Genomic DNA, 16,772 nt, shown 5'->3' on the forward strand with positions numbered 1-16,772 from the left:
TCCTATAATTATTATAACATTCTATGAGCTCCAAGTAGGTTGTTGGTTCTCCCATAACAGCAGTTTTTTAATTTTTTGGTTTTTCAAATTTTTATGGATTTTTGGGTATATGAGACAAATAAAACAAGACAAAAATAAACTAAGCAAAAGTAAACTACGCAAAACTAATACTAGACAGAAATAAACTAAGCACAAATAAACTAGACAAAAGTAAACTAAGCAAAACAAAATAAAATAAAACAGAGAGAGAGGTAGAGTCTACTCCCTGTGTGAACTTATGAGTAGAGCTATGCCTCCCCGGCAACGGCGCCGTAAAACAGCCTTGATAACCCACAAGTATAGGGGATCGCGATAGTCTTCGAGGGTAGTATAACCCAAATTTATTGATTCGACACAAGGGGAGGTAAAGAATACTTATAAGCCTTAACAACCGAGTTGTCAATTCACCTGCACTGAAAAGCACTAGCAACAGGGGTGATGTGAAAGTAACAAGAATATGAGAGCAAAGAGGTAACAAGAATACAAAGTTAAAGAATAGCAATATGAGAGCGATGGCACGAGAAAATAGTTGATACTACTTCCAATGACATAGAGAACAAGTATATTATGATGAAATATGGACCGGGTTCCCAAACATCTACACTAGTGGTAACTCTCCAATAAGTGACAAGTGTTGGGTGAACAAATTACAGCTTGGGCAATTGATAGGAATCAAAGCATTAAGATAGAACATCGTGCTTATTAATTATGTAGGCATGTTTTCCGTATATAGTCGTACGTGCTCGCAATGAGAAACTTGCACAACATCTTTTGTCCTACCAGCCGGTGGCAGCCGGCCTCAAGGGAAACTATCGGATATTAAGGTACTCCTTTTAATAGAGTACCGGAGCAAAGCATTAACACACCGTGAAAACATGTGATCCTCACATCACTACCATCCCTCCGGTTGTCCCGATTTCGTCACTGGGCCATTGGTTCCGGACAAAGGACATGTGCATACAACTTGTAGATACAATCTAAGCAATAAGTATAGAGCTCAAATCTAAGATCATGCCACTCGGGCCCTAGTGACAAGCATTAAGCATAACAAGATTGCAGCAACAATAACTTCACAAACTTTATAGATAGACTAATCATAATGTATCATCCATCGGATCCCAACAAACACAACACCGATTACATCAGATGAATCTCAATCATGTAAGGCAGCTCATGAGACCATTGTATTGAAGTACATGGGGGAGAGTATACCGACATAGCTACTGCTAGAACCCGTAGTCCATGGGGGAACTACTCACGGAGCATGGCGGAGGCGGTGGCGTTGATGGAGATGGCTTCCGGGGGCAATTCCCCGTTCCGGCAGGGTGCCGGAACAGAGTTCTGTCCCCCGAATTGGAGTTTCGCGATGGCGGCGGCACCCCTGGAGTCTTTCTGGAGTTTCGTCAATTGGTACTGCGTTTTTAGGTCGAAAGGGATTTTATAGGCGAAGAGGCGGCGCAGGGGGGTCGACAGGGTGGCCTCACCCTAGGCCGGCGCGGCCAGGGCCTGGCCCGCGCGGCTAGGTGGTGTGGGGCCCCTGGCTCTCCTCCGACTCTTCTTCGGTGTTCTGGAGCCTTCCGGGAAAAATAGGAGGTTTGGCGTTGATTTCGTCCAATTCCGAGAATATTGCCCGAACAGCCTTTCTGGAACCAAAAACAGCAGAAAACAGAACCGGCACGGTGGCATCTCGTTAATAGGTTAGTTCCGGAAAACGCATAAAAACATCATAAAGTGCAAGCAAAACATGTAAGTATTGTCATAAAACAAGCATGGAACGACAGAAATTATGGATACGTCGGGGACGTATCATACGTTTAGGGTATAATTAGGGATTGGGGATTAGGGTTTTAGGGTTTAAGGTTTAGGGATCATCGATTGAGTGCACACACACATTATTAGAGGCACCCGCGCCTTTGCGCATAAATTAAGTGCATGCGTATATAAGTGTGTTTTTTGGCCACCAACGATATATAGATCGAGAGAGAGATTGAAATATATATATATCCCCAAGAATATGTTCAGATATATATTGAAATATATGCACGAATGATATGTGCAAGGTATGACATGCGCGCATGCACACTAATTGTATATATATTATGAGGCAACTTAATCAAATGTGTTTTCATTCGAGAGAACTTGTCAAAAATCAAGTTAATTAATTTATCAGCGATAATTAGTTGGTCGCCTGCTTGATGCGCAATGAAGTGTCGGTTGGCCTATATATATGTAGGGTTTAATTAGGGTTTAGGGTTTAGGGTTATCTAGCTAGGGTTTTAGGGTTAGGGTTAGGGTTAATTAGGGTTTAGGGTCTAGGGTTTAGGGTCTAGGGTTAGGGTTTAGGGTTTAGTGTTTAGGGTTTAGGGTGTAGTGTTTAGGGTTTAGGGTCTAGGGTTTAGGGTTTAGTGTTTAGGGTGTTTAGGGTGTATGTTTAGGGTATAATTAGGGATTAGGGATTAGGGTGTTAGGGTTTAAGGTTTAGGGATCATTGATACGTCTCCGACGTATCGATAATTTCTTATGATCCATGCCACATTATTGATGTTATCTACATGTTTTATGCACACTTTATGTCATATTCATGCATTTTCTGGAACTAACCTATTAACAAGATGCCGAAGTGCCGCTTTGTCAAGTCATTGCTTTTTGGTTTCGTAAATCCTAGTAAGGAAATATTCTCGGAATTGGACGAAATCAACGCCCAGGGCCTATTTTGCCACGAAGCTTCCATAAGTCCGAAGACGAACGAAGCGGGGCCACAGTGGTGCCCAAACCCTAGGGCGGCGCTGCCCCCCGGCCGCGCCGCCTATGGTGTGGGGCCCCCGTGCCCCCTCCCGACTTGCCCTTCCGCCTACTTAAAGCCTCCGTGACGAAACCCCCAAGCATCGAGAGAGCCACGATACGGAAAACCTTCTGCAGACGCCGCCAACGCCGATCCCATCTCGGGGATCCAGAGATCGCCTCCGCACTTCGCCGGAGAGGGGAATCATCTCCGGAGGACTCTACGCCGCCATGGTCGCCTCCCGAGTGATGTGTGAGTAGTCTACCCTCGGACTATGGGTCCATAGCAGTAGCTAGATGGTTGTCTTCTCCCCATTGTGCTATCATTGTTGGATCTTGTGAGCTGCCTAACATGATCAAGATCATCTATCTGTAATTCTATATGTTGCGTTTGTTGGGATCCGATGAATAGAGAATACTTGTTATGTTGATTATCAAAGTTATATCTACGTGTTGTTTATGATCTTGCATGCTCTCCGTTACTAGTAGATGCTCTGGCCAAGTAGATGCTTGTAACTCCAAGAGGGAGTATTTATGCTCGATAGTGGGTTCATGCTCGCATTAACACCGGGACAATGTGACAGAAAGTTCTAAGGTTGTGTTGTGCTGTTGCCACTAGGGATAAAACATTGATGCTATGTCTAAGGATGTAGTTGTTGATTACATTACGCACCATACTTAATGCAATTGTCTGTTGCTTTGCAACTTAATACTGGAGGGGGTTCGGATGATAACCTGAAGGTGGACTTTTTAGGCATAGATGCAGTTGGATGGCGGTCTATGTACTTTGTCGTAATGCCCAATTAAATCTCACTATACTCATCATGATATGTATGTGCATGGTCATGCTCTCTTTATTTGTCAATTGCCCAACTCGTAATTTGTTCACCCAACATGCCGTTTGTCTTATGGGAGAGACACCTCTAGTGAACTGTGGACCCCGGTCCAATTCTCTATACTGAAATACACCCATCTACTGCAATATCGTTCTACTATTTTCTGCAAACAATCATCTTCCACACAATACGGTTAATCCTTTGTTACAGCAAGCCGGTGAGATTGACAACCTCACTGTTTCGTTGGGACAAAGTACTTTGGTTGTGTTGTGCAGGTTCCACGTTGGCACCGGAATCCCTGGTGTTGCGCCGCACTACATCCCGCCGCCATCAACCCTCAACGTGCTTCTTGGCTCCTCCTGGTTCGATAAACCTTGGTTTCTTTCTGAGGGAAAACTTGCTGCTGTGCTCATCATACCTTCCTCTTGGGGTTCCCAACGAACGTGTGAGTTACACGCCATCAAGCTAAATTTCTGGGCGCCGTGTCGGGGAGATCAAGACACGCTGCAAGGGGAGTCTCCACTTCTCAATCTCTTTACTTTGTTTTTGTCTTGCTTAGTTTTATTTACTACTTTGTTTGCTGCACTAAATCAAAATACAAAAAAATTAGTTGCTAGTTTTACTTTATTTGCTATCTTGTTTGCTATATCAAAAACACAAAAAAATTAGTTACTTGCATTTACTTTATCTAGTTTGTTTTATTTACTGTTGCTAAAATGGCCAACCCTGAAAATACTAAGTTGTGTGACTTCACAACCACAAATAATAATGATTTCTTATGCACACCTATTGCTCCACCTGCTACTACAGCAGAATTCTTTGAAATTAAACTCGCTTTATCGAATCTTGTTATGCGAGAGCAATTTTCTGGTGTTAGTTCTGATGATGCTGCTGCCCATCTTAATAATTTTGTTGAATTGTGTGAAATGCAAAAATATAAAGATGTAGATGGTGATATTATTAAACTAAAATTGTTCCCTTTCTCATTAAGAGGAAGAGCTAAAGATTGGTTGCTATCTCTCGCCTAAGAATAGTATTGATTCATGGACTAAATGCAAGGATGCTTTCATTGGTAGATATTATCCCCCTGCTAAAATTATATCTTTGAGGAGTAGCATAATGAATTTTAAACAATTAGATACTGAACATGTTGCTCAAGCTTGGGAAAGAATGAAATCTCTGGTTAAAAACTGCCCAACCCATGGACTGACTACTTGGATGATCATCCAAACCTTCTATGTAGGACTAAATTTTTCTTCACGGAATTTATTGGATTCAGCTGCTGGAGGTACCTTTATGTCCATCACTCTTGGTGAAGCAACAAAGCTTCTTGATAATATGATGATCAACTACTCTGAATGGCACACGGAAAGAGCTCCACAAGGTAAGAAGGTAAATTCCGTCAAGAAACCTCTTCCTTGAGTGATAAGATTGATGCTATTATGTCTATGCTTGTGAATGATAGGACTAATATTGATCCTAATAATGTTCCATTAGCTTCATTGGTTGCACAAGAAGAACATGTTGATGTAAACTTCATTAAAAATAATAATTTCAACAACAATGCTTACCGGAACAATTCTAGTAACAACTATAGGCCATATCCTTATAATAATGGCAACGGCTATGGTAATTCTTATGGGAATTCTTACAACAATAATAGGAGTTCACCCCCTGGACTTGAAGCCATGCTTAAAGAATTTATTAGTACACAAACCGCTTTTAACAAATCTGTTGAAGAAAAGCTTGGGAAAATTGATATACTTGCTTCTAAAGTCGATAGTCTTGTCATTGATGTTGATCTTTTGAAATCAAAAGTTTTGCCTAATGAGAATCATCATAATAAAATTGTTACTACAGCAAATGCCATTCAAGTTAGAATTAATGAGAATATAAGATTAATGGCTGAACTGCGTGCTAGGTGGGATAGAGAAGAAAATGAAAAACTAGCTAAAGAGAAGAATGTAGCTAAAGTTTGGACTATTACCACCACTAGTAATGCTAATGCTACACATGTTGCTGCACCTCCTACTAATACTAATAAAAGAATTGGTGTTAGCAATGTTTCCACTTCTAATGCAAAGCGAGAAACCGCCTCAAATCGCTAAAATCATTAAATCGCTCGTGATAAAGCTGCTGAAATTTTTTCCAACATTGGGGATGATGATCCCATTGCTTTAGATTATAATGGTTTGAATTTTTATGATTGCCACATCTCTGAAGTTATAAAGTTCTTGCAAAAACTTGCTAAAAGTCCTAATGCTAGTGCTATAAATTTGGCTTTCACGCATCATATTACAAATGCTCTCATAAAAGCTAGAGAAGAGAAACTAGAGCGCGAAGCCTCTATTCCTAAAAAGCTAGAGGATGGTTGGGAGCCCATCATTAAGATGAAGGTTAAAGATTTTGATTGTAATGCTTTATGTGATCTTGGTGCAAGTATTTCTGTTATGCCTAAGAAAATTTATGATATGCTTGACTTGCCACCGCTGAAAAATTGTTATTTGGATGTTAATCTTGCTGATCATTCTACAAAGAAACCTTTGGGTAAAGTTGATAATGTTCGCATTACCGTTAACAATAACCTTGTCCCCGTTGATTTTGTTGTCTTGGATATTGAATGCAATGCATCTTGTCCCATTATATTGGAAGACCTTTTCTTCGAACTGTTGGTGCTATTATTGATATGAAGGAAGGTAACATAAAATATCAATTTCCTCTCAAGAAAGGTATGGAACACTTCCCTAGAAAGAGAATGAAGTTACCATTTGATTCTATTATGAGAACAAATTATGATGTTGATACTTCGTCTTTTGATAATACTTGATACACACTTTCTGCGCCTAGCTGAAAGGCGTTAAAGAAAAGCGCTTATGGGAGACAACCCTTGTTTTTACCTACTGTACTTTGTTTTTATTTTGTGTCTTGGAAGTTGTTTACTACTGTAGCAACCTCTCCTTATCTTAGTTTTGTGTTTTGTTGTGCCAAGTTAAGCCGTTGATAGAAAAGTAAGTACTAGATTTGGATTACTGCGCAGTTCCAGATTTCTTTGCTGTCACGAATCTGGGTCCACCTCCCTGTAGGTAGCTCAGAAAATTAAGCCAATTTATGTGCATGATCCTCAGATATGTACGCAACTTTCATTCAATTTGAGCATTTTCATTTGAGCAAGTCTGGTGCCATTTTAAAATTCGTCAATACGAACTGTTCTGTTTTGACAGATTCTGCCTTTTATTTCGCATTGCCTCTTTTGCTATGTTGGATGAATTTCTTTGATCCACTAATGTCCAGTAGCATTATGCAATATCCAGAAGTGTTAAGAATGATTGTGTCACCTCTGAATATGTTAATTTTTATTGTGCACTAACCCTCTAATGAGTTGTTTCGAGTTTGGTGTGGAGGAAGTTTTCAAGGATCAAGAGAGGAGTATGATGCAACATGATCAAGGAGAGTGAAAGCTCTAAGCTTGGGGATGCCCCAGTGGTTCACCCCTGCATATTCTAAGAAGACTCAAGCGTCTAAGCTTGGGGATGCCCAAGGCATCCCCTTCTTCATCGACAACATTATCGTGTTCCTCCCCGAAACTATATTTTTATTCCATCACATCTTATGTGCTTTTTCTTGGAGCGTCGGTTTGTTTTTGTTTTTTGTTTTGTTTGAATAAAATGGATCCTAGCATTCACTTTATGGGAGAGAGACACGCTCCGCTGTAGCATATGGACAAGTATGTCCTTGGTTTCTACTCATAGTATTCATGGCGAAGTTTCTTCTTCGTTAAAAATTGTTATATGGATGGAATTGGAAAATGATACATGTAGTAATTGCTATTAATGTCTTGGGTAATGTGATACTTGGCAATTGTTGTGCTCATGTTTAAGCTCTTGCATCATATGCTTTGCACCCATTAATGAAGAAATACATAGAGCATGCTAAAATTTGGTTTGCATATTTGGTTTCTCTAAGGTCTAGATAATTTCTAGTATTGAGTTTGAACAACAAGGAAGACGGTGTAGAGTCTTATAATGTTTTCAATATGTCTTTTATGTGAGTTTTGCTGCACCGGTTCATCCTTGTGTTTGTTTCAAATAAGCCTTGCTAGCCTAAACCTTGTATCGAGAGGGAATACTTCTCATGCATCCAAAATACTTGAGCCAACCACTATGCCATTTGTGTCCACCATTGATGACGCGTAAAGCACACGCTCGTTGGGAACCCCAAGTGGAAGGTGTGATGCGTACAGCAGCAAGTTTCCCTCAGTAAGAAACCAAGGTTTATCGAACCAGTAGGAGTCAAGAAGCACGTTGAAGGTTGATGGCGGCGGGATGTAGTGCGGCGCAACACCAGGGATTCCGGCGCCAACGTGGAACCTGCACAACACAACCAAAGTACTTTGCCCCAACAAAACAGTGAGGTTGTCAATCTCACCGGCTTGCTGTAACAAAGGATTAACCGTATTGTGTGGAAGATGATTGTTTGCGTAAAACAAGAGAACAAGTATTGCAAAAGAGATTGTATTTCAGTAAAGAGAATTGGACCGGGGTCCACAGTTCATTAGAGGTGTCTCTCCCATAAGACAAACAGCATGTTGGGTGAACAAATTACAGTTGGGCAATTGACAAATAAAGAGAGCATGACCATGCACATACATATCATGATGAGTATAGTGAGATTTAATTGGGCATTACGACAAAGTACATAGACCGCCATCCAACTGCATCTATGCCTAAAAAGTCCACCTTTAGGTTATCATCCGAACCCCTCCGCATTAAGTTGCTAACAACAGACAATTGCATTAAGTATTGCGCGTAATGTAACTAGTGACTACATCCTTGAACATAGCACCAATGTTTTATCCCTAGTGGCAACAGCACATCCATAACCTTAGAGGTTCTTGTCACCCCTCCAGATTCACAGAGACATGAACCCACTATCGAGCATAAATACTCCCTCTTGGAGTTACTAGCATCAACTTGGCCAAAGCATCTACTAATAACGGAGAGCATGCAAGATCATAAACAACACATAGATAAAACTTTGATAATCAACATAACAAGTATTCTCTATTCATCGGATCCCAAGAAACGCAACATATAGAATTACAGATAGATGATCTTGATCATGTTAGGCAGCTCACAAGATCCGACAATGATAGCACAATGGGGAGAAGACAACCATCTAGCTACTGCTATGGACCCATAGTCCAGGGGTAGACTACTCACACATCACTTCGGAGGCGACCATGGCGGCGTAGAGTCCTCCGGGAGATGATTCCCCTCTCCGGCAGGGTGCCGGAGGCGATCTCCTGGATCCCCCGAGATGGGATCGGCGTTGGCGGCGTCCCTGGAAGGTTTTCCGTATCGTGGCTCTCTGCACCGGGGTTTCCCACGGAGGCTATTTGTAGGCGGAAGGGCAGGTCAAGAGGCGGCACGGGGGCCCCACACCATAGGGCCGCGCGGCCAAGGGGGGCCGCGCCGCCTAGGGTGTGGCCCCTCGTGGCCCCTCTTCGTCTCTCCTTCGGACTTCCGGAAGCTTCGTGGAAAAATAGGCCCTCGGGCTTTGATTTCGTCCAATTCCGAGAATATTTCCTTACTAGGATTTCTGAAACCAAAAACAGCAAAACAAAGCAATCGGCACTTCGGCATCTTGTTAATAGGTTAGTTCCAGAAAATGCACGAATATGACATAAAGTGTGCATAAAACATGTAGATAACATCAATAATGTGGCATGGAACATAAGAAATTATCGATACGTCGGAGGCATATCAGCATCCCCAAGCTTAGTTCTGCTCATCCCGAGCAGGTAAAACGATAACACAGATAATTTCTGGAGTGACATGCCATCATAATCTTGATCATACTATTTGTAAAGCATATGTAGTGAATGCAGTGATCAAAACAATGTATATGACATGAGTAAATAAGGGAATCATAAAGCAAAGACTTTTCATGAATAGCACTTCAAGACAAGCATTAATAAGTCTTGCATAAGAGTTAACTCATAAAGCAATAATTCAAAGTAAAGGCATTGAAGCAACACAAAAGAAGATTAAGTTTCAGCGGTTGCTTTCAACTTGTAACATGTATATCTCATGGATATTGTCAACATAGAGTAATATAATAAGTGCAATAAGCAAGTATGTAGGAATCAATGCACAGTTCACACAAGTGTTTGCTTCTTGAGGTGGAGAGAAATAGGTGAACTGACTCAACATTGAAAGTAAAAGAATGGTCCTCCATAGAGGAAAAGCATCGATTGCTATATTTGTGCTACAGCTTTGATTTTGAAAACATGAAACAATTTTGTCAACGGTAGTAATAAAGCATATGCATCATGTAAATTATATCTTATAAGTTGCAAGCCTCATGCATAGTGTACTAATAGTGCCCGCACCTTGTCCTAATTAGCTTGGACTACCAGATCATCACAATGCACTGTTTTAACCAAGTGTCACAAAGGGGTACCTCTATGCCGCCTGTACAAAGGTCTAAGGAGAAAGCTCGCATTGGATTTCTCGCTATTGATTATTCTTCAACTTAGACATCCATACCGGGACAACATAGACAACAGATAATGGACTCCTCTTTCATGCATAAGCATGTAACAACAATTAATAATTTTCTCATTTGAGATTGAGGATATATGTCCAAAACTGAAACTTCCACCATGGATCATGGCTTTAGTTAGCGGCCCAATGTTCTTCTCTAACAATATGCATGCTTAACCATAAGGTGGTAGATCTCTCTTACTTCAGACAAGACGGACATGCATAGCAACTCACATGAAATTCAACAATGAATAATTGATGGCGTCCCCAGTGAACATGGTTATCGCACAACAAGCAACTTAATAAGAGATAAAGTGCATAATTACATATTCAATACCACAATAGTTTTTAAGCTATTTGTCCCATGAGCTATATATTGCAAAGGTGAATGATGGAATTTTAAAGGTAGCACTCAAGCAATTTACTTTGGAATGGCGGAAAATACCATGTAGTAGGTAGGTATGGTGGACACAAATGGCATAGTGGTTGGCTCAAGTATTTTGGATGCATGAGAAGTATTCCCTCTCGATACAAGGTTTAGGCTAGCAAGGCTTATTTGAAACAAACACAAGGATGAACCGGTGCAGCAAAACTCACATAAAAGACATATTGAAAACATTATAAGACTCTACACCGTCTTCCTTGTTGTTCAAACTCAATACTAGAAATTATCTAGACCTTAGAGAAACCAAATATGCAAACCAAATTTTAGCATGCTCTATGTATTTCTTCATTAATGGGTGCAAAGCATATGATGCAAGAGCTTAATCATGAGCACAACAATTGCCAAGTATCACATTACTCAAGACATTTATAGCAATTACTACATGTATCATTTTCCAATTCCAACCATATAACAATTTAACGAAGGAGAAACTTCGCCATGAATACTATGAGTAGAAACCAAGGACATACTTGTCCATATGCTACAGCGGAGCGTGTCTCTCTCCCATAAAGTGAATGCTAGGATCCATTTTATTCAAACAAAACAAAAAACAAAAACAAACCGACGCTCCAAGCAAAGCACATAAGATGTGATGGAATAAAAATATAGTTTCAGGGGAGGAACCTGATAATGTTGTCGATGAAGAAGGGGATGCCTTGGGCATCCCCAAGCTTAGACGCTTGAGTCTTCTTGATATATGCAGGGGTGAACCACCGGGGCATCCCCAAGCTTAGAGCTTTCACTCTCCTTGATCATGTTGCATCATACTCCTCTCTTGATCCTTGAAAACTTCCTCCACACCAAACTCGAAACAACTCATTAGAGGGTTAGTGCACAATAAAAATTAACATATTCAGAGGTGACACAATCATTCTTAACACTTCTGGACATTGCATAATGCTACTGGACATTAGTGGATCAAAGAAATTCATCCAACATAGCAAAAGAGGCAATGCGAAATAAAAGGCAGAATCTGTCAAAACAGAACAGTTCGTATTGACGAATTTTAAAATGGCACCAGACTTGCTCAAATGAAAATGCTCAAATTGAATGAAAGTTGCGTACATATCTGAGGATCATGCACGTAAATTGGCTTAATTTTCTGAGCTACCTACAGGGAGGTGGACCCAGATTCATGACAGCAAAGAAATCTGGAACTGCGCAGTAATCCAAATCTAGTACTTACTTTTCTATCAACGGCTTAACTTGGCACAACAAAACACAAAACTAAGATAAGGAGAGGTTGCTACAGTAGTAAACAACTTCCAAGACACAAAATAAAAACAAAGTACTGTAGGTAAAAACATGGGTTGTCTCCCATAAGCGCTTTTCTTTAACGCCTTTCAGCTAGGCGCAGAAAGTGTGTATCAAGTATTATCGAAGGATAGTGCATCGGCATTCTTACCAGGGGTGTTACTCTTACCTTTCTTACTCTTATTCCTACTCTTTGGTCTAGGGAATACATGACCGCACCCGGGTGTAGAGGTAAAATTTAGAGTGCCTTTCCCAACATCTATGATTGCTCCCATGAGTTTCATCAGGGATCTTCCAAGTGTGATTTGTCCTGTCCCTGCACATTCAATAACGAGATAATCAATGGATACCGTCCTTCCAAGAAAGGTTGTGAAAACACCTTCAGCTATGCCCATAGGAATTACGACAGAGTTATCCGCAAGAGTTATTTCTTCTCCCCCTTCAGTAAGTCCCCAAAGTGTCAAAGATTTATAAATTTTTTCAGGCATGAGGCAAAACTCGGACATAATATCACAACGAGCAGGAAAAGTTTCACCACCAATAGTAACTTTAACAGTAGGCACCCACATTGAAGGTTCAAAGCTTAATGGAACATAATCATAATATTCGCGAATTCGATTATACACTTCTTTTAAACAGGATATATTTGTTTCAATAGTGTCTAATCTATTATTCATACTAGCACGAGATGGATCAAAATTATTATCGGAGCTAAATGATGTAATCAATTTCCTTATAGCATTAAAAGCTTGATCCCCATCACAATGAAGGAAATCTCCTCCCACTACAGCATCTAAGGCATATCTATAGCGAAGAATAAGCCCGAAATAGAAATTACTAAGAAGCAAACTTAAGGTCATTTTAGGTTCAGTTTTACTATAAGCATCAAAAATTCTAGACCATGCTTCTTTAAAATTCTCTTCACCTCCTTGTTTAAAGGTGTAGATTGATTCCTCAGGTGATAGAGTAACAACTACGGGACTAGACATTATAATAAGGTAAATGCAAGTAAACTAATTTTTTTGTGTTTTTGATATAGCAAACAAGATAGCAAATAAAGTAAAACTAGCAACTAATTTTTTTTTTGTATTTTGATTTAGTGCAGCAAACAAAGTAGTAAATAAAACTAAGCAAGACAAAAACAAAGTAAAGAGATTGAGAAGTGGAGACTCCCCTTGCAGCGTGTCTTGATCTCCCCAGCAACGGCGCCAGAAATTTAGTTGATGACGCGTAAAGCACACGCTCGTTGGGAACCCCAAGTGGAAGGTGTGATGCGTACAGCAGCAAGTTTCCCTCAGTAAGAAACCAAGGTTTATCGAACCAGTAGGAGTCAAGAAGCACGTTGAAGGTTGATGGCGGCGGGATGTAGTGCGGCGCAACACCAGGGATTCCGGCGCCAACGTGGAACCTGCACAACACAACCAAAGTACTTTGCCCCAACGAAACAGTGAGGTTGTCAATCTCACCGGCTTGCTGTAACAAAGGATTAACCGTATTGTGTGGAAGATGATTGTTTGCAGAAAACAGTAGAACAAAGATTGCAAGAGATTGTATTTCAGTAAAGAGAATTGGACCGGGGTCCACAGTTCACTAGAGGTGTCTCTCCCATAAGACAAACAGCATGTTGGGTGAACAAATTATAGTTGGGCAATTGACAAATAAAGAGAGCATGACCATGCACATACATATCATGATGAGTATAGTGAGATTTAATTGGGCATTACGACAAAGTACATAGACCGCCATCCAACTGCATCTATGCCTAAAAAGTCCACCTTCAGGTTATCATCCGAACCCCCTCCAGTATTAAGTTGCTAACAACAGACAATTGCATTAAGTATTGCGCGTAATGTAACTAGTGACTACATCCTTGAACATAGCACCAATGTTTTATCCCTAGTGGCAACAGCACATCCATAACCTTAGAGGTTCTTGTCACCCTCCGCATTCACGGAGACATGAACCCACTATCGAGCATAAATACTCCCTCTTGGAGTTACTAGCATCAACTTGGCCAAAGCATCTACTAATAACGGAGAGCATGCAAGATCATAAACAACACATAGATAAAACTTTGATAATCAACATAACAAGTATTCTCTATTCATCGGATCCCAACAAACGCAACATATAGAATTACAGATAGATGATCTTGATCATGTTAGGCAGCTCACAAGATCCGACAATGATAGCACAATGGGGAGAAGACAACCATCTAGCTACTGCTATGGACCCATAGTCCAGGGGTAGACTACTCACACATCACTCCGGAGGCGACCATGGCGGCGTAGAGTCCTCCGGGAGATGATTCCCCTCTCCGGCAGGGTGCCGGAGGCGATCTCCTGGATCCCCCGAGATGGGATCGGCGTTGGTGGCGTCCCTGGAAGGTTTTCCGTATCGTGGCTCTCGGTACTGGGGGTTTCGTCACGGAGGCTATTTGTAGGCGGAAGGGCAGGTCAAGAGGCGGCACGGGGGCCCCACACCATAGGGCCGCGCGGCCAAGGGGGGGGGCCGCGCCGCCCTAGGGTGTGGCCCCCTCGTGGCCCCTCTTCGTCTCTCCTTCAGACTTCTGGAAGCTTCGTGGAAAAATAGGCCCCTGGGCTTTGATTTCGTCCAATTCCGAGAATATTTCCTTACTAGGATTTCTGAAACCAAAAACAGCAGAAACAAGAATCGGCACTTCGGCATCTTGTTAATAGGTTAGTTCCAGAAAATGCACGAATATGACATAAAGTGTGCATAAAACATGTAGATAACATCAATAATGTGGCATGGAACATAAGAAATTATCGATACGTCGGAGGCGTATCAACCATACCTACCTACTACATGGTATTTTCCGCCATTCCAAAGTATATTGCTTGAGTGCTACCTTTAAAATTCCATCATTCACCTTTGCAATATATAGCTCATGGGACAAATAGCTTAAAAACTATTGTGGTATTAAATATGTAATTATGCACTTTATCTCTTATTAAGTTGCTTGTTGTGCGATAACCATGTTTACTGGGGACGCCATCAACTATTCATTGTTGAATTTCATGTGAGTTGCTATGCATGTTCGTCTTGTCTGAAGTAAGAGCGATCTACCACCTTATGGTTAAGCATGCATATTGTTAGAGAAGAACATTGGGCCGCTAACTAAAGCCATGATCCATGGTGGAAGTTTCAGTTTTGGACATATATCCTCAATCTCAAATGAGAAAATTATTAATTGTTGTTACATGCTTATGCATAAAAGAGGAGTCCATTATCTGTTGTCTATGTTGTCCCGGTATGGATGTCTAAGTTGAAGAATAATCAATAGCGAGAAATCCAATGCGAGCTTTCTCCTTAGACCTTTGTACAGGCGGCATAGAGGTACCCCTTTGTGACACTTGGTCAAAACATGTGCATTGTGATGATCCGGTAGTCCAAGCTAATTAGGACAAGGTGCGGGCACTATTAGTACACTATGCATGAGGCTTGCAACTTGTAAGATATAATTTACATGATACATATGCTTTATTACTACCGTTGACAAAATTGTTTCATGTTTTCAAAATCAAAGCTCTAGCACAAATATAGCAATCGATGCTTTTCCTCTATGGAGGACCATTCTTTTACTTTCAATGTTGAGTCAGTTCACCTATTTCTCTCCACCTCAAGAAGCAAACACTTGTGTGAACTGTGCATTGATTCCTACATATTTGCTTATTGCACTTATTATATTACTCTATGTTGACAATATCCATGAGATATACATGTTACAAGTTGAAAGCAACCGCTGAAACTTAATCTTCTTTTGTGTTGCTTCAATGCTTTTACTTTGAATTATTGCTTTATGAGTTAACTCTTATGCAAGACTTATTGATGCTTGTCTTGAAGTGCTATTCATGAAAAGTCTTTGCTTTATGATTAACTTGTTTACTCATGTCATATATATTGTTTTGATCGCTGCATTCACTACATATGCTTTACAAATAGTATGATCAAGATTATGATGGCATGTCACTCCAGAAATTATCTGTGTTATCGTTTTACCTGCTCGGGACGAGCAGAACTAAGCTTGGGGATGCTGATACGTCTCCGACGTATCGATAATTTCTTATGATCCATGCCACATTATTGATGTTATCTACATGTTTTATGCACACTTTATGTCATATTCGTGCATTTTCTGGAACTAACCTATTAACAAGATGCCGAAGTGCCAGTTGCTGTTTTCTGCTGTTTTTGGTTTCAGATATCCTAGTAAGGAAATATTCTCGGAATTGGACGAAATCAACGCCCAGGGGCCTATTTTGCCACGAAGCTTCCAGAAGTCCGAAGACGAAACGAAGTAGGGCCACAGGGTGCCCAAACCCTAGGGCGGCGCGGCCCCCCCTGGCCGCGCCGGCCTATGGTGTGGGGCCCCTGTGCCCCCTCCTGACTTGCCCTTCCGCCTACTTAAAGCCTCCGTGACGAAACCCCCAGTACCGAGAGCCACGATACGGAAAACCTTCCAGAGACGCCGCCAACGCCGATCCCATCTCGGGGATCCAGAGATCGCCTCCGCACTTCGCCGGAGAGGGGAATCATCTCCCGGAGGACTCTACGCCGCCATGGTCGCCTCCGGAGTGATGTGTGAGTAGTCTACCCCTGGACTATGGGTCCATAGCAGTAGCTAGATGGTTGTCTTCTCCCCATTGTGCTATCATTGTCGGATCTTGTGAGCTGCCTAACATGATCAAGATCATCTATCTGTAATTCTATATGTTGCGTTTGTTGGGATCCGATGAATAGAGAATACTTGTTATGTTGATTATCAAAGTTATATCTACGTGTTGTTTATGATCTTGCATGCTCTCCGTTACTAGTAGATGCTCTGGCCAAGTAGATGCTTGTAACTCC

The sequence above is a fragment of the Lolium perenne genome, chromosome 3, assembly GCF_019359855.2.
Source record: "Lolium perenne isolate Kyuss_39 chromosome 3, Kyuss_2.0, whole genome shotgun sequence".
Taxonomy (NCBI): Eukaryota; Viridiplantae; Streptophyta; class Magnoliopsida; order Poales; family Poaceae; genus Lolium; species Lolium perenne.